At 41.9% G+C, this 19557-nt stretch overlaps 1 protein-coding gene across 3 annotated transcripts in view; it reads right to left on the bottom strand.

The window, feature by feature from the left end:
• Positions 1–19002, bottom strand: part of LOC137334211 (monoacylglycerol lipase abhd6-A-like) — a 70547-nt gene extending 51545 nt beyond the window's left edge. For 2 of the 3 annotated variants that reach the window (XM_067998809.1, XM_067998811.1), the window contains exon 1: positions 18745–19002. The gene's annotated coding sequence lies outside the window, so the exon portion shown is untranslated. The remainder of the gene's footprint in view (positions 1–18744) is intronic. The other variant, XM_067998810.1, reaches the window with a different exon arrangement.
• Between the last annotated feature and the right edge of the window lie 555 nt (positions 19003–19557).

Below are 19557 nucleotides of genomic sequence, written 5' to 3'. Positions count from 1 at the left end.
ACAGCGCACAACCAGCAGATTCAAATATAACAAAATATAATACACCTTCCTCACCTCAAAAAACCTCACACCAAAATGAACTGAACCTGGCAATGCTAGAGAAGGCAAAAACAAACAGAAATAAAATCAGACTTACTGACGACCTCCTTTACTAGATTTACAAGTTAAAAATTGAAATTGAGATTCAGTCAGCCCACAGGCAGAGATTGAAGGGGGAATTTTACAAATTCCCAACACAGAGCATTTAGAAATTCATGTACAGCCTTCAGTGGAGTCTGTGGGATTTTCTCTCCATTAACCTTCGTGTCCGAATTCCTGATACTGTCAGCGAGTGATGCTCCATGCCTGAAGCACGAATCTGTAAAATTTACCCTTTTGTTTTTTATTGAAACCCCCAGAGCTCAGGATGAATTCCACTATTCCATCGGCATTACACAATTAATAAGTCAAAGATCAGCATTCAGGCACACATAAGGGAGTAATAATTTCAGTACAACAGGAGCGTTATATAATTCGATTACAAAGGAAGATTTGAGACACTGGATTCACATCACAGCACACTTTATTTCTAAAGCATGTAATCTTTTTAGATTTTCAACAATGTTCCAAAAAGATTTGATGTAAATGCCAATGTATCTTTCTGTACATCCACAGTAATTCTAGGTTTCTTTCACTTAGATTTGAAATCATTTGCTGGCTTCACTTTTCCTTATTTTGCTTCTTTCAGCCGGGTTTAGGTTCTGGCCATCATCAATGCTGCTTTATGATCAGCCTCAAGAAGGTGTGCTACTAGATAGCATATCTGGTCTGGTCACTTTTTCTTCTTCATTTAGCAACTCAATCAAGAAACTGCAGAAGCTCGGCCACTGGTTGCAGTTCAATTTGGATATTAATTAAAACTGCATTTGAAGTCCAATGCTCCACCCTCTGGACTGCCCATTTTCTCATTTAATATTTCTTCTTACTCACTGGATTTCCCTCCCTTTTCTCTTTCCTCACTCACTCTCACTGTATTACAGTTGAAGAGTAGACTGCCTCAAATTTCATCAAAATAGCTTCTCAATGGAATCTTGGGAAAGCTACAGAATCTGACATTATAATGATGCTATCTTAATCTACATGGTTTATGGCAGCTCACCCTTTGGTTATTAACTGTATCTGTACATTAATTTAGTCTCTTCACACTGTTGGCCTCAATAATTCATTGAATCCAACTATCCCAACCCCAACCCAAAGGCTGTGAGGACAATTGTAGCACTTCTCCCTCCCTTCTCCCAGCTGATATTAATTAATTCAACACACATTGAGAATCGAAACTGGGACCAGCTACACACCAGATAATCCTAATAAAGCAGCAGCATAGTCCTAAACCCATTTCTTCCTAATGGCTTTGGAAATAGCCTCACTTTGAGTGGTGTGTTCACAGTTTTAGTGTAATTCCCAGCAGACTCAGGTCCATGGTATAAAACCACCAATTACCTCACTGGGGGCTTTTGACACCAGAAACACTTTCGTTCCATAGACAAAGTATTGCTTTAACGGATACAGATACAGCAAACTCATTGGAAAACACAATAAAGGAAAGGCTATTTCCTCAGTTTGAGAAGTCAGTGACAAGTGATCATCAATTTAAGATCCTCACTAAGAGAGGGATAAGAGAAGTTAGGAGAAATCCCTTTACTCAAAGAGTTGTTGGAGCATGGACTGCGTTGCCACATGGAAAGAGACCTTTGTATATTTTGAGGGAAAATTGGATAAATATTTGAGGCAGAGGAAGGTGCAGGGCTATGAGGAGAGAATGGAGGAGAGTGATTAGTTTTTGATTGCTCTAGCAAAGAGCCGGTACAGACACGATGGGCTGAATGGCCTCCTCAGCTGTAAACGTTTATGGCTCTAAATAGTCAAAGGAATGGATTAATATTGAATAAAGAGACAAAGACTTTACTTGTTCTGTTATGTAGCTGGATATTTTAAGGAATCACTTCTACGTTGTATCAGAATGTTGGCACAGTGGGAGCTGTATGCAGTAACATCAGGTTTTTATTCAGCTTATTTATACCAGATTAAACTGAACATCTACCTAACACCTTTCACTCAGAGGCTGGTGAATCTTTGGAATTCTCTACTCCAGAGGGCTGTGGATGCTCAGTCGTTGAGTATATTCAAGGCTGAGAGCGATAGATTTTTGCACTAAGGGAATCAAGGGATATGGGAATCGGGTGGGATAGTGGAGTTGAGGTCGAAGATCAGCCATGATCTTATTGAATGGCAGAGCAGGCTCATGGGGCCATATGGACTACTCCTGCTCCTATTTCTTACGTTCTTATGTTATGTTCTTATGTTCTAATACAATGCCTGGGATGGATTTCATTATTGTCATTTCTTTTGGCATCAGAGTGACATTAGAAAATCAATGCCAGTACCTGGATTCAAGGGTAAATGTACATGACATTTCTTATTTCCCAGATGATCACATTGACTCAGCTCATTAACCCACATGGATAAGCAAGTTCATACACGCCTCCTTTTAAATAATTGAATCACTGCATCCCACAGGAACTTCAAAGTGTCACAAAAATGCAGCAACGCACAGTGTCACAACACCTGATCCATTAAGTGGTGGGTAACAGTACATAGCAGAAACCTCCAACATGAAAACATCCCATTAAGACATTGTCTATCCATCTGCAACAGTCTTCATTTTTCTACGTCAGCAATCCACTAGCCAAATTAACATCTCCCTTTCTCAAGAGAAGCTTTATAATCTTCCCTTTCTGGAATTCTATTATATGTTTAAATTTTGCTCATATTTTAATATTTTAACCATGGTAATATCTCCATGGTTTTACACAATGGTACAATTTAGCATTTCTGCCCAGCTGCTAGTTCTTTTAGCTCTGCCAATTTTATCCGCTCCCCATTTCTGCTGAAGGCGGACTCCTTACTAGGACATGGTTCAATAGGTATCAGTCAACCTTCTGTATGTTGCCTAAGTGAGCAATATTCATTTTTGAAATGTAACAGTGAATCTTGGCAGGCGTCTTACCTTCAAGAGGCATCATGGGGGAGCCTGATCCTGTCCTCACCTAACATCCACACCTTCACACTTCCACCAAGAAACCACCGCTAGCAGTTAGAAACTCTGACCCATTTCTCTCACCCCTAAGCCAGGAGCACTAGAGCCATTTGTAACTCCCCAACTGACACACTGGCTGACATTAGCTAACTCAGCACAGACCGAGGGTCGAGCCTGGAACTTTCCTGGTCTGAACGGCTACACCCACTGAGCCATCATGGGAGCTATTGCTTCAGGTTGTAACTACACATTCAGTCAAATCTTCTGCCTCAGCAATTCCTCAGTTAACTGGCACCGAGGTTGATTTGTTATGCCATTACATTTGGACATATTTTTATCATCAATTTAAAATCACTGAATTTGAACAGATCCTAGGTGAGCAATTCACTTGAAATATGGTGCCTTCCAGTGGTAAGGCATAATGTAGGGGAAGGCTTCCTGAGTATAAAAGTGAAAAGATTTTTCAACACCTGCAGAGAATCCCAAGCTATGGCCAAAAGTCTCCACAAGTAAACTCAGTGAGCAATGTTCCTTTAATGAAGAAGTACTTCAGCCTTGATGAATAGGGTCTAGGAAACAGTACCTTTAAACAGTGGTAGATATTCATAGTAGTATATATTCCCCATAAAAGCTGTTGAGGCTAGGTCAATTGAAAATTTCAAAACTGAGATTGATAGATTTTTGTTAGGCAAGGTATTAACCGTTACGAAACTATGGCAGGTATATGGCGTTAAGATACAGATCAGCCATGATCTAATTGAATGGCGGATCAAGCTCGAGGGGCTGAAAGGCCTACTCCTGATCCTATGTTTCTATGGATGAGAAGGCAGAATTTAGGACAGGTGATAGCATCCCATTCTCACTCCATCATTTGTCTGTGGCAACCACTGCGAGGGTGGACATTTCTTCAGCCCGCCCTGAAACCCAATGCAATTTCTGGCAAGGCCCTCCTGTAGTGGAGCCGCAGCGTAAATCGGCCCCGTCAGAAATTCCTGTCCCCATAAAGGCACAAACCTTGACCTATGCCTTCCCCAAACCCAGGAATATCAACACCTGAAGATTTTAGCAGCGATGGAGAAACTGCGCTGAAGTACTTCTAGTACTTGTACAACTTCCTAGCGGTCAGAGGTGAGTAATGAGTAGTTACCTTACACAGTCCTTTCAATCATTTAAAGTACCAATCAACAATAAGATGAAGAGTGGTACTAGTTCTACAACAAAAACAGAAAATGCTGGAACTACACAGCAGATCAGTCAGCATCTTTCAAGGGAAAAGGCACATGATCAACTCAAATTCAGGTTTCAGATGTGACCCTCCGTCAGAACCATTGTTCCGTGTGCTGTCAGTCAGTTTCATTTTAGGAAGTTCACAACTGCTTTCCATACGACCGCACATAATAACCATCCAATTGTGAAAAGAACGTATCAAACTCAATCCACCAGCTTCAGCTACACTATTTCATCAGCCAACCGAATTAAAACGCCAAAAAAGAAATGAGGCAAGTAGAAATTTTTATTGGCACCTTGCTAACCAAATCAATAACAGAATGAACATTAATCAGTGATAAATACAGTGGAAGAATCTTAATGGCAGCACTGCCATGGCTAAGTTTTTTCCTTTATCAAACTGTCCCTATTGAAAAGAAATTGTTATGGTTTAAACTGGGGTCTGACCATAGTTCAGCACTATGAACCAGTTCAGGAATTTGGAGAACCAATCTGCAGTGCCACAGGGTGGTGGAATGAGGGTTTGTGCTCACAGCCACCTTGACACTCAGTTGGCAATCTCTGCAAATTACTGTGGGAAACCACTGGGCCAAGACCAGGCTGTTCTGCACTGAAAGCGAGAGAAAATGGAAAGGAGAATCATTTCTCAGTCATCTATGAGTGGCTGCTTTACGTAATATATGGGAGAAAGTTGTCTCTCAAGCTCACATTCATCAAGGATACCGTGTGCAGGAAGACCAAGGAAAGAGAGAAATAGAGGACATCATATTTATACATTTTTTTGTGTGTTTGTAGTGTCTGTCAGTCTGAAGGTTCATGTCATAGCATCATAGAATCTTAGAAAGGTTACAGCATGGAAGGAGGTCATTCGGCCCATTGAGTCCATGCCAGCTCTATGCAAGAGCAATCCAGCTAGTCCCACTCCCTCCGCCCTATCCATGTAGCCCTGCAAATTTTTTCCTTTCATGTACTTATCCAGTTCCCTTTTTAAAGCCACGATTGAATCTGCCTCCACCCATCCCTTCTGGCTGTGCATTCCAGATCCTAACCACTCACTGTGCAAAAAAGATTTTCCTCATATAACCTTTAGTTCTTTTGCCAATCACCTTAAATCTATCTCCTTTGGTTCTTGACCCTTTTGCCAATGGGAACAGTTTCTCTCTATCTACTCTGTCTAGAGTCTTCATGATTTGGAATACCTCTAACAAATCTCCTCTCCACCTTCTCTGTTCCAAGGAGAATAACCCCAGCTTCTCCAGTCTATCCATGTAGCTAAATTCCCTCATCCCTGGAATCATTCTAACAAATCTCTTCCGCACTCTCTCTGAGGCCTTCACATCTTTCCTAAAGTGCGGTGCCCAGAACTGGACACAATACTCCAGTTGTGGCTGAATTTCCTTGCTTTTGTACTCTATGCCTCTATTTATAAAACCCAGGATCCCGTATGCTTTTTTAAACCACTTTCTCAACCTGCCCTGCCACCTTCAACGATTTGTGTACATATACCCCCAGATCTCTCTGTTCCTGTACCCCGTTTAGAATTGTGCCCTTTAGTTTATATTGCCTCTCCTCATTTTTCCGACCTAAATGTGTCACCTCGCATTTTTCTGCATTAAATTTCATCTGCCACGTACCCGCCCATGCCACCAGCCTGTCCATGTCCCCTTGAAGTCTATCACTATCCTCCTCACTGTTCACTACACTTCCAAATTTTGTGTCATCTGCAGATTTGGAAATTGTGCCCTGTACACCCAAGTACAAGCCATTAATATATATCAAGAAAAGCAGTGGTCCTACTACCGACCCCTGGGGAACACCACTGTACACTTCCCACCCTCCCAGTCCGAAAAACAACCGTTCGCCGCTACTCTCTGTTTCCTGTTACTTAGCCAATTCTGTATCCATGCTGCTACAGCCCCTTTTATTCCATGGGCTTCAATCTTGATGACAAGCCTATTATGCGGCACTTTATCAAATGCCTTTTGAAAGTCCATATACACCGCATCAACTGCATTGCCCAAATCTACCCTCTCTGTCACCTCATAAAAAAACTCTATCAGGTTAGTTAAATATGATTTGCCTTTAACAAATGAGTGCTGGCTTTCCCTAATCAATTCACACTTGTCCAAGTGACTGCTAATTCTATCCTGGATTATCGTTTCTAAAAGTTTCCCCACCACCAAGGTTAAACTGACTGGCCTGTAGTTGTTGGGTTTATCCTTACACCCTTTTTTGAACAAGGGTGTAACATTTGCAATTCTCCAGTCTTCTGGCACCACTCCCATATCTAAGGAGGATTGGAAGATTATGGCCAGTACCTCCACAATTTCCACCCTTACTTCCCTGAGCAACATAGGATGCATCCCGTCCGGACCGGGTGACTTATCTACTTTAAGTACAGCTAGCCTTTCTAGTACTTCTTCTTGATCAATTTTTAGCCCATCCAGTATCTCAACTACATCTTCCTTTACTGAGACCCTGGCAGCATCTTCTTCCTTGGTAAAGACAGATGGAAAGTACTCATTTAGTACCTCGGCTATGCCCTCTGCCTCCATTTTGGACTCCTTTTTGGACTCTTATCGGCCCCTTTCTTCTCCTTCATCTTACTCTCTCTATCTCTTTTGTCATCCAAGGAGCTCTGGCTTTAGTTGCCCTATCTTCCTCCCTCGTGGGAATGTACCGAGGCTGTACCCGAACCATCTCCTCCTTAAAGGCCGCCCATTGTTCATTTACAGATCTTTGATTGGTATAGCATTTCTACTGCTTCTGGTTGGTTAAGAAAACTTTTGTCCAACCTGCAGCTCCCATGACAGTTCATCATTTCACACTCAACAGCCAGCCCAGCACTTTTTTAAAAAAAGCCTGCTAGTCTGTTCCCTGCTACTTTGCTCCCTGCTACTTAACCTGGGCTTCCTGCAACCAGCCATCTCCGATGGATCTTGGCCCATATCAGTCACTTGCTCCCACCCCACCTTGGCCCCATCCTCTCGCTCGCTCCCCGGCCTCCGCATCCATCACAATTTGTCTGGCCTGAACCTCAGCCACAAGCAACAGTGCAGAACTAATATTTGTTAAAAAATGCTGCCTGAGCCACATACTTTACTTGATTTTGGCCGGCACCCTAAGTAGTTTAATAAGTGAGTGCAGCCAATGAAGAAAGACCTGGTTGCCTCCATCAGCTGCAATCCATACTGTAAACGAACCTGGCTTCCTTATCCCAATGGCATTGAGAGCCATGAAAATGTTGGTCTACAATTCTGCCATCAGGAAAAGGCAGCAGGTTTTTAGCAAGCACACAGAGAGCTGGTCCCATCCATTTGCTTTCTGTGGGACTCATTAAAGGAAAATTTAATTGACTACATAGACTGGTGGTAGAGTGCTATCAGAGGAGTCCCAGGAGTTTGATTGGCCTGGAGTTTGATTCTCGAAATCTTACAAACTTAAGATCAAACTGAAGAATTGCAAAAGAGGAAGCTGGAAGAAAGCTGTATGCAGTATTACGGAGGGCCTTCGAGGAGTAGTGAACCCAAGCACCTACAGAGACTGGTGTCCCAGTCTGAATGTTAAAGCAGAAGACTGGCGTGTGGACATTGTTTCAAGTACAGTATGAAAGCATCTTTACACTAGATAATTCAGCACAGGCTGGGAATTGAACCAAGGAGTTCAGGGTCCTGTTTTGAAATTCACACACAATTGCAAGGCAGAAGAACTGCCTCAGATCTCACCTCTGCAAAGACTAATCTTAATTGTTTTGCCTGTGTAGCTGAATTCAACACTTCATTTGTTCCCAAAGGTCAGGCAACAGCTCATTTTTCAGCACAGGTCATTATTTAACTTAATCACTGTCTAGCTCTGGTTATTGTAAAGGCCACACTTATGGACCATAATATTTGTGCTATATATCCTTATTTTTATTTTGTACCCTAATGTGTGACAGTTTCTGAATTCACTGAGTTGGGATTTTCTTAGAATACTATTCAAGTGGTCCCAATAGTCCAAACTACCATAACACAAGAGGAATATCCATTTGGTAAATTAATCTAATGCTAAAAATTGTATAATATACTGCAAATGTATTTCACATTGAGAATAAAGCTCAATTACAATGTATAGGATAACTGAGATCCTACGGACTGCAAACTTATATTTCCAAGCTTCAAGTTCAACTTAGATCATCCACATCTGTAAACTTAGGCTCAAAAATCCAGATCCATAATACTTTTCTACAGACATTTAAAAATGTGCCTCTACAAGAGTCGTGCTAGTCAGTACATCATGGGTAAACCTCGCAATCCTGGGGACAGATGAAACAGACCGCACAGTGCATCGAAGGGACTGTCAATGCTGGTCATGGCTATTATGGCACTCCAGGTTGTTTCCCAAAATGGTTGGATTCAGAATCAGAACCAGAAAGTGTGTATGAGTGTGTCATTCAGGTCATATAAGAACATAAGAAATAGGAGCAGGAGTAGGCCATCCGGCCCCTTGAGCTTGCTCTGCCATTCAACAAGATCATGACTGATCTTCTACCTCAACGCCATTTTCCTGCACTATCCCATATCCCATGATGCATTTAATATCTAGAAATCTATCAATCTCTGTTTTGAATGTACTCAATGACTGAGCCTCCAAAGCCTTCTGGGGTAGAGAATTCCAAAGATTCACCACCCTCTCAGTGAAGAAACTTCTCATCTCAGTCCTAAATGGTCTACCCCTTATTCTGAGACTGTGACCTCTGGTTCTAGACTCCCCAGCCAGGGGTAACAACCTCCCTGCATCTACCCTGTCGAGCACTGTAAGAATTTTGTATATTTCAATGAGATCACCTCTCATTCTTCTAAACTCTAGAGGATACAGGCCTAATCTACTCAATCTCTCCTCATATGACAATCCCGCCATCCCAGGAATCAGTTCTGGTGAACCTTCGTTGCACTCCCTCCATGGCAAGTATATCCTTTCTTAGGTAAAGAGACCAAAATTGTACACAATACTCCAGGTGCGGTCTCACCAAGGCCTTATATAATTGCAGTAAGACATCTTTACTCCTGTACTCAAATCCTCTTGTAATAAAGGCCAACATACCATTTGCCTTCCTAATTGTTTGCTGCACCTACATGTTAGCTTTCAGTGACTCATGTACAAGGACACTCAGGTCCCTCTATTTTTCCTACCAAAGTGGATAACTTCACATTTTTCCACATTATATTCCATCTGCCATGTTCTTGCCCACTCACTTAGCCTGTCTATGTCCCCTTGAAGCCTCTTTGCATCCTCCTCACAACTCCCATTGCCACCTAGTTTTGTGTCATCAGCAAACTTGGAAATATTACACTTGGTTCCCTCATCCAAATCATTGATATAGATTGTGAATAGCTGGGGCCCAAGCACCGATCCCTGTGGTACCCCACTAGTTACAGTCTGCCAACCTGAAAAAGACCCGTTTATTCCTACTCTCTGTTTTCTGTCTGTTAATCAATTCTCAATCCATGCTCGTATATTACCCCCAATTCCATGTGCTCTAACTTTGTTCACCAACCTTCTCTGTGGGACCTTATCGAAAGCCTTCTGAAAATCCAAATACACCACATCCACTTTCTTCCCCCTTATCTATTCTACTAGTTACAACCTCAAAACAACTCCAATAGCTTTGTCAAACATGATTTCCCTTTCATAAATCTACATTGACTCTGCCAAATCCTATTATTATTTTCTAAGTGTCCTGTTATCACATCCTTTATAATAAATTCTAGCATTTTCCCTACTCTGATGTCATGCTAACAGGGCTGTAGTTCCCTGTTTTCTCTCTCCCTCCTTTCTTAAATAGTGGGGTTACATTTGCTACCCTCCAATCTGCAGGAACCATTCCAGAATCTATATAATTTTGGAAGATGACAACTAATGCATCCATTATCTCTATAGCCACCTCTTTCAAAACCCTGGGATGTAGATCATCAGGTCCTTGGGATTTATTGACTTTCAGTCCCTTTAATTACTCTTGTACAATTTTAATACTAATTTCTTTCAGTTCCTCATTCTCGCCAGACCCTTGGTTCTCTAATATATCTGGGAGGTTTTTTGTGTCTTCTTCCATGAAGACATACAAAGTATTTGTTTAATTTCTCTGCCATTTCCTTATTACCCATTATAAATTCTCCCATCTCTGTCTGTAAGGGACCCACATTTACCTTCGCCAGTTTTTTCCTTTTTACATACCTAAAAGAAGCTTTTACAGTCCGTTTTTATGTTTCTCGCTAGTTTACTCTCATATTCTATTTTCCCTTTCTTTATCAATTTCTTGATCCTCCTTTGCTGAATTCTAAAATGCTCCCAATCCTCAGAATTACTGCTTTCTCTTTCAACTTTATATGCCTCTTCCTTTGATTTAATACTATCTTTAATTTCTCTTGTTAGCCATGGTTGGACCACTTTTCCTGTTGGGTTTTTGTGCCTTAAAGGACTATATAGTTGTTGCAAATTATGTCTTAATTCTTTAAATGCTAGCCATTGCCTGTCTAGTGTCATACCTTTTAATGTAGTTCCCCAATCAACCACAGCCAACTTGCGCCTCATACTTTTGTAGTTTCCTTTGTTTAGATTTAAGATCCTAGTTTCAGATTGAACTACATCACTTTCAAACTTAATGAAGACTTTTTTTTTCATTCGTTCATGGGATGTGGGCGTCGCTGGCGAGGCCGGCATTTATTGCCCATCCCTAATTGCCCTTGAGAAGGTGGTGGTGAGCCACTTCTATCATATTATGGTCACTCTTCCCTAAGGGTTCCTTTAAAACAAGATTATTGATTAACCCTTTCTCATTGCACAATACTAGATCTAAAATAGCCTGTTCCCTAGTTGGTTCCTCAACATACTGATCTAGAAAACCATCTCGTATACATTCCAGGAATTTGTCCTCCACACTTTGTGCTAATTTGGTTTGTCCAATCTATATGTAGATTAAAGTCCCCCATAGTTACTGTATTACCCTTGTTACATGCACTTCTAATTCCCTGCTTTATACCATGCCCTACATTACCACTACTGTTTGGTGGCCTATAAACAACTCCCACCAATGTTTTCTGCCCTTTGCTTTTCTTAGCTCCACTCAAACTAATTCTACATCTTGAGTTTTAAGCCACGATCCTGTCTCACTATTGTACTGATCTCATCCTTTATTAACAACAATACTCATCTGACTGGAGTGGCAGAATCTATTAAGCTTATGGGGTTGTGGTATGTTTGATGTATGAGTTGATCGTCACATATTTCGCTGCAAGAGATTATTCTGAGTGTTTATTCCCAGATTTTCTTCTATTTGGTGACCTATATCTCCTTTTACATTTCCTGTGGATTTTATCAATATGGAGGTGAGCACAGTATACAGGGCACAGATAGGTTTACTGGTACCTTGACGGCCAAGAATAACTGGCTCTATAGGGTTGGCTCTCACTGAAGTTTGCAAGGTTTTCCGGTCCCTGGAAGAAGTGTTTGATATGGAGGAACCCGAGCACATCTTGCTAAGTTAGGTGGGATTTGTCCATTAATTGCTGAAAGGATAAGACCATACCTTCATAATGAAATTGACCAACCCTTCTCTTCTGGGATCTGAGTTCTCTTGTGATCAGAGCATCTGGGGGTTTTTTGTTGTGCTCGATTAGGGAAATGGCTAACAGACCCAGTAGAATCTTCAGTCATGCACACGCCTCTTTCCAATTTGATAACTTTGGTGTAACTATAGAATGACTCTTTACACTCTCTGGCCTCTTGCCAGGATGTATAAAGGGTACATCAAACTGCGGGGTAGGTTGGGAGGTCTCAGCTTCTGTACCCAGTCATACATTCTGCATTCCAAGCCAAAAAACCTAAGCTGGGCTGCCCATTAAGGTTTGAGAGGCTCAGTCCTTTCTGCAGCTTGGGATATTGCAGGCGTCCTCGTTCAGATATCTGAAAATCCTTGTCACGTAATGTTAGCCACTAAAATTTTGACCTCCAATGCCTTTGTCTACGCTCTCCCTGACCTGCTGGGCTGCCTGTCCAACAACTGATCCATCATTCACCCACCCTCATATCCTAATGCATCACCTGACCATTTGCCCAATGCATGTGCCCACTCTACTGCATGGAAGCCCATAGCCCGTTTATTAGCCCACTGGTCCACTTGGCAGTACACCACACCCTTACTTTCTGCAGGTCATTGCCCAAGACATAGGAACACCTCCCTCCATTGAACATCATTTCAACCACTGCTCACTCCCCCATTCAGGATCACGTGGGCCCCCAAAGTGAAGCAGGATTTCGGCCCCCACCCCCCAGATGACCACATACTCCCTTCCACACTCCTCCCCACATGGAGCAACGTTGTTACCTAAGGTCCCTCTCCCTCACTGATCAGCAATGCAGCCCGCCCCTTCACCCAAGGAGCACCTTTCCACTGTGTAACATTTATGACATATGCTCCACCCCTCGTCCATTGACCAGTCCATCCTTTCCCACTTCCCCCTTGATAATGAATCTCCCCATCCCATTGAACAGCCCCTATGGCTACCTCCCTACTTAGTAGCATTTCAGCCATTTGTTCCCAGCCATTTTTCCCGCTGAAGGATTGCATTTTGATCACCCCCTCCCTGGTCCCCTCCTCTCTCCCTTTCCACTGCCCCTATCACCTACTCTCTTCCTTTCCTCTCCCCTCCTCTCTCTCCCCTTTTCTCCTCCTCCCCCCACCCACCCCATTTCTCTTTCCTTTCTAATCCTGATTACTTCACTTGGTCTTGACTCCGTTTGCAACATTGCAGGAGATTAGCTAATGTTTATTAAAAAAAAGTATTAAAAGAACTATGGGGTGGTTAGGTCAGGTTTGCACTTTCAATTTCCCCACAGGATGAGATCCCAGAGACCAGAAGCTTCATTAGAGGGATGGAGAAAGTGGAGGGCTAGTCATCCCAGAGCGCACTGATGATTTCCCATCAGCTGGAAAACAGCACTGAAGGAAGTCTAGAAACAAGGTGACTCAATAGTGGGGGTGAAATTACTGTCTTCACTAATTTTAGCAAACTCGGCAGTCTGAGTAGAACGTAATACTCCCCATTTTATGCACCAATTGACTTTTCTACTAATCGTGGCAACAGCAGGAATTTCACCCCCCATTAAGTGCAAAAGCAGGTAAATTTTTAAAAATACAGTTCAAAAAGGCTTAACTGACTGCCAGTTTCCAAAAATAGGATTTTGAAAGAAGTTCAAAAATCTTTTAGGAGGATCTAGCCTTTGATTCTAAAATGGTTGACCTCAAAAGGAACTGCCTCAACGTCTTCCAGCTGGAATTTTATTCAATACATGGTGGCAAATATGCAAAATGACATTAATGGACAGATTCACATGACTTTCAAATATCAGCTGATCTGAAAGCACTGCAGAATTTCTTTACCCCAATCATATACAGCTGTACATCATTCTGAAGGGCAAAGACACACCAAGGTTCATTTCCTGGATAATGTCATTCACCTCAAGCAATCATGATTTAAATGCCCAAGTTAGAAAACACTTGGTGACAGTCAGACCCAATATTTTGTTCCAATATCAGGATTCCAGAATACACCAAAAATTATTTCTCATTATTATGAATCATATTATGTAATCACCAGATACCAGCCAATAGTTATAGCAGTTTCATCTAGTGCCAAAATAATGTTTAAAAAGATTAAAAAATATTGGGAAATTGTGCTTGAAAACATATTATTTAGAACATTCGATCCAACCCATCTCACTTCTCATCTACCTAAAGACGTTTAAGTAAATAATTACCAGTCTCTTGCTGTGTTTTCTGTTTATCGCTATGTGTTGCATGGTTTATAGAGTAAATGTGCTTGCACCAAATGTTCTTCTTTAAGCACGTTGTGATAATCTAATTATTCTAAATAATGAAGATGTACACAGAGTAATCACTTGGTTCACCACCTGCTTTTTATGCAGATGGACTTGGAATCAGAAATGCATTTCCTGCGTACGCATTCTCCTGGACTCTGACCTCATTACAGCCTTTGTCCAAACATGGACACAAGACTTGAATTCCAGAGGGGAGGTGAAACTGACTGCCCTTGACATCAAGGCTACATTCAACTGAGTATGGAACCAAGCAGCCTTAGTCAAAATGAGGTCAATGGGGATCAGGGGCTCAGCAGTGGTGGGTCATACCTGGCACAAAGGAAGATGGTTGTGGTTGCTGGAGGTCAATCTAGGTGGTGGAGGTCGTTAGTTTAGGAGGTACTGCTGAAGAAGCCTTGGCGTGTTGCTGCAGTGCATCTTATAGATAGTACACACTGCAGCCACAGTACGCTGTTTGTGGAGAGGGTGGATGTTTAGGCTAGTGGATGAGTTGCCGATCAAGCAGACGACTCAGTCCCAGGACTTCACTGCAGGAGTTCCTCAGGACAGCGTCTTCGGCCCAACTACCTTCAGCGGCTTCATCCATGACCTAGATTGCTATTATTAGATCATTGCAAAGTGTTCAGCTCCATTTGCAATTCCTCACATAATGAAGTAGTCCATGCCTGCATGCAGCTAGTCCCCTACCATCAAAATCTTGGGGTGGGGGGGGGGGGTCACCATTGACCAGAAACTCAGCTGGACCAGCCACAGAACAGCCATGGCTACTAGGGCAGGTCAGAGGCTGGGTATTCTGCAATGAATGGTTCACCTCCTGACTCCCCAATGCCTCTCCACCACCTACTAATCATGTCAAAAGCATGATGGAATACCCTCCACTTGCCTGGAAGGGTAATGCTGCAATAACACTCAAGACGCTCGATACCATCTAGGACAGAGCAGTCTGCTTACTCAGCAACTCATCCACTATCCTAAACATCCCCCCTCCCTCCACAACCAGCGTACGATGGCTGCAGTGTGTACCATCTACAGGATGCACTGCAGCAACTCGCCACGGCTTCTTCGACAGCACCTCCCAAACCCATGACCTCCACCATCCAGAAGGACAAGGACAGCAGGGCACCGTACCTTACGAAGGATACACTGGCCTTGGATGGAGTGCAGCTTAGATTTACTAGAATGACACCTGGACTCCAAGGGTTAAATTACGAGGAGAGATCACACGAACTAGGGTTGTATTCCCTGGAATTTAAAAGATTAAGGAGTGATTTGATAGAAGTTTTCAAGATATTAAGAAGAGCTGATAGGGTAAATAGAGAGAAACTATTTCTGCCGGTTGGGGAGTCTAGGACTAGGGGACATAGCCTAAAAATTAGAGCCAGGACTTTCAGGAGTGAAGTTAGGAAACACTTCTACACACAAAGGGTGGTAGAAGTTTGGAACTCTCTTCTGCAAATGGCAGTTGATGCTAGCTCAATTGTTAATTTTAAATCTGAGATTGATAGATTTTTGTTAACCAAAGGCATTAAGGGATATGGGGCTAAGGCAGGTATATGGAAGGTCACACATCGGCCGTGATCTCATCGAATGGTGGAACAGGCTCGAGGAGCTAAATGGCCTACTCCTGTTCCTATGTCTTTCATAGGACGATATTCAGCGCGGTTTTTAATTTGTCATCTTTTCTGAGGCGGTCAGCTTTTTTAGATGCTGTTGGTCAGCCTTTCCTAATTTCCCAGGTTGGCATGTGCATAATTCACTGCCCTGGCCCAAGTGACAACCTGTAATCTGTTGCTAAAGTAAATAAGCAAAGGAAATTACTCTACACAGAGAATAGAAAATGGTTGATCTTGCTGTAAGCATAATCTAGGGATTGGAGGTACAATGCATCCAACAAAAGTACAAGTCAATACCACCTTTAAGTGTGAACTGGAGACACTTCCATTTAACTTGGTTAAAGGTCTTCTCAACATTTAATTTTAATATTTCAGGACCTTATCAAGTCATGCACAGATTTCCTCCATTTCTATAATTTGAGTGTCATAAAACAGTTTCAGCAATCTAATTGTGCAAAGGCAATCATTTCTAGACCATTAATGAAAGAATCTGATGATTCAAGCAAGATTTTCACAAGATACAACTTAGCCAGTTAAGCTAATCGAAACAACTTAACTGTTAACATTTTAAGATTGTACATGGTTACTTTTGAATATTGCAATATCCTAGCTTTAGATTGGTGCCTAAGTGTGTTTGAATGGCTGTGTAACCCTGATATAAGGAGCTACACATCTCGTTATGATATAAGAAAACTGCAGCCATGTCTTTGTGCAAAAAAGCAAAACAATCATCATTGATTATAGTCAAATGGAAGTTTTCTTTTAACTAACTTCTGTTCTCCATATAACTAGATGTCACTGTATTTTGTTGGTGGACAGAATGGCTGATATTTGTCAGCTGAGCCAGTGAATTGAACAGATGGAAGATCATGAATCGTATTAGTGAGGTTTACATTAGAATCATGTAGTGTTTAAAAATCAACTACTCTAATTATTGTAGAACAGATACTTAGTTAACATCAAGCTTCTCCTGCATCCAATATTTTTTGCTATAAATATGCACACTTCTGCATAATTCATTGTTGCTTTGTGTTTAAAATAAAATGAAATTTGCTTCAAAGACTAGAAATAAGTGAATCTTGGTCTACATATTCATTAAAATCACATCACACTTTTTGAAATGAAGAGTTATTTTAGAAAGTGTTTCAAATTATTTATCTTTTTTTAAACGTATGGTACACTGGATTAGATCTAAACATGTGATTTTTACTTTGTAATGTTATTCTATCTCTGCATTCCTCTGATTTAATGTGCACACATTTTATTCACAGAGTCCAAAAAGTAATTCCAAGGAAATATTTGAGGTAGGAAAATGTAAAGGGGCAAGAAAGATGTTTAAGGTTACAGTTATATGGCCACTTTTAGGTCCATGCAAGTTGGTTTCATGTGTGCATCAATATGATAAGTAGCAGATTGTTCACAATATGACTCCCTAGCTCACTAAAGCCAGGTGTGACATCTTCTCCAAGAAGCTATCTCACATTGGGGTTGTTCACTCCAGCTGCAGTATAACTCCAACCCGCTGGATCTGGTGGGAACTTCTAAAACTTCTTATTGAGTTATTTTAATGATAGGAGCATCTGCTTTGTTCTGTCTATTCTCACCGAATGTTAAAAGTTAAAGACAAAAAGAGCACAGCACATGAACCCAAGCACATATGCCCAACGCTCCAATGTTGTTACAGAAACAGGCCATTCGGCCCAACTGGTCCATGCAAGCATTTATGCTCCGTACGAGCCTCCTCCCACCCTACAAGCTATTCCTTTCTTCGCAATGTGCTTATCTAACTTCCTCTGGTTAACGCAAAGCACCGGTGGCCTGTTGTGATACATTACACCTTGGCACAGTCAAACCGAGTTCAGTATGCAACATAACAAGGGGCTGCCTATATTCATTGAAGCCAGCCGAAAAAGGTCTCACTAGTAGTTGCAGTATAACTGCAGGATTAGTTGCAAGTTCTCACAAAGCCCAATTGAACAATGAGTCTGGGCCAATGTTACTAAGATGCAGACATTCATCTATTAGAAATGATGACTGCAACGTCACTGATGCAATTAGAAGGAACACAAGTGTTACTTGGTAACAATTTACACATCAGGATACAAACACTGACTCCTTAAATCAGGCCTACACGTGGATCTGAGCGAACTCCTTTTTCGATTTTGTATTCTATCGACAACGTTGTCCCTCTTTAGTAATTCGATAATCCAGCACAAACATAAATGTCATAGACCGAAAACAGGTGCTGGCGGCTGACATTCAAACGGCAATACAAATATCACCCAACAGCAACGAGCAACAATGATGAGATTGACATAACGATGTCAACACACGGAAATAACCGCATTTGGAACAGTCGAACGGGAGGGAGCGTAGAGTCAAGCTGGACACACTGAAAGCGAGTTAGTTTGTCACACCCTGTCCTCAGAGGCTCCAATTAAATGTTTGTCTGTGGAAGGAATTAACAACCTCCCTGTGTTAACATCGTGTTGTCTCGTCAGTAATGTAAAGGACTAACCCTTAACCGTTGTGTTGTGTGGTCAGTAATGTAAAGGCACTAACCCTTAACCGTTGTGTTGTGTGGTCAGTAATGTAAAGGACTAACCCTTAACCGTTGTGTTGTGTGGTCAGTAATGTAAAGGACTAACCCTTAACCGTTGTGTTGTGTGGTCAGTAATGTAAAGGACTAACCCTTAACCGTTGTGTTGTGTGGTCAGTAATGTAAAGGCACTAACCCTTAACCGTTGTGTTGTGTGGTCAGTAATGTAAAGGCACTAACCCTTAACCGTTGTGTTGTGTGGTCAGTAATGTAAAGGACTAACCCTTAACCGTTGTGTTGTGTGGTCAGTAATGTAAAGGACTAACCCTTAACCGTTGTGTTGTGTGGTCAGTAATGTAAAGGACTAACCCTTAACCGTTGTGTTGTGTGGTCAGTAATGTAAAGGCACTAACCGCTTTCTGACAGATCACTGCAGAATCCGGATCTCGGTAAATTGCTCCTGGTTGATAATGTCTTGCAATAATTTCAAAACACTTCCGGGGCAGAATTAATGTGGTCGGTAGGTTGAACACAACACCACGGGTGGTGTTTTCACCTCACAGCGCTGGCCGGCCACACAGGGTATCTGCTTCTTCACACAAGTACCGCCCAAAGCCGCTCTCGGCCGAAGAGCTCTGACACATCACACGTGTGTGTTTCAATCATTCCTGGTTGGTTCCAAATTCCCGATTTAATCTTTATTCCATGACAGATTCCCTAGTCAGAGCCGTCAGTCAGCCTGGTGTTGGGAGTGACATTTCTGATCGGTTACAGTGATACACATTGCAAACCCATTTAAACTATTTTTTTAAATGTGACGTACATCAAAGTATGTCACATCTTTGACCAAACTGAGCGGGTTATTCTTAACGAGTGACAGTCTTCGATTCGGCAAAGAATTTTTTCTCGTGTTATCCTTATTTTAGAAAACTGTCATTATTGTGGCCGGATGTTCCTGCTTTCACTACAGTCCACTATACTTAGTACCAGAACCAGATGGTTGCAAGGTGCCTGGCAGCAATAAACCGACGTAGAATCCCCATGAAGTGTCAGCTGCTTTCAACAGAGAGGGTTTCTGAAAGGCCAGCAGTTTGGGATGTCAAGTACTTGTTTAAGGAAATGCCACCTAATGTTACATAGGAACAGGAATAGGCCATTCAGCTCCTGGAGCCCGGTCCCTCATTCAATTACATCATGGCTGTTGTAGGAAGCCTAGCCTTGACCAA

Source organism: Heptranchias perlo, chromosome 17 (genome assembly GCF_035084215.1).
Source record: "Heptranchias perlo isolate sHepPer1 chromosome 17, sHepPer1.hap1, whole genome shotgun sequence".
NCBI classification, from domain to species: Eukaryota; Metazoa; Chordata; class Chondrichthyes; order Hexanchiformes; family Hexanchidae; genus Heptranchias; species Heptranchias perlo.
This window is presented reverse-complemented; position numbering and strand designations above follow the sequence as displayed.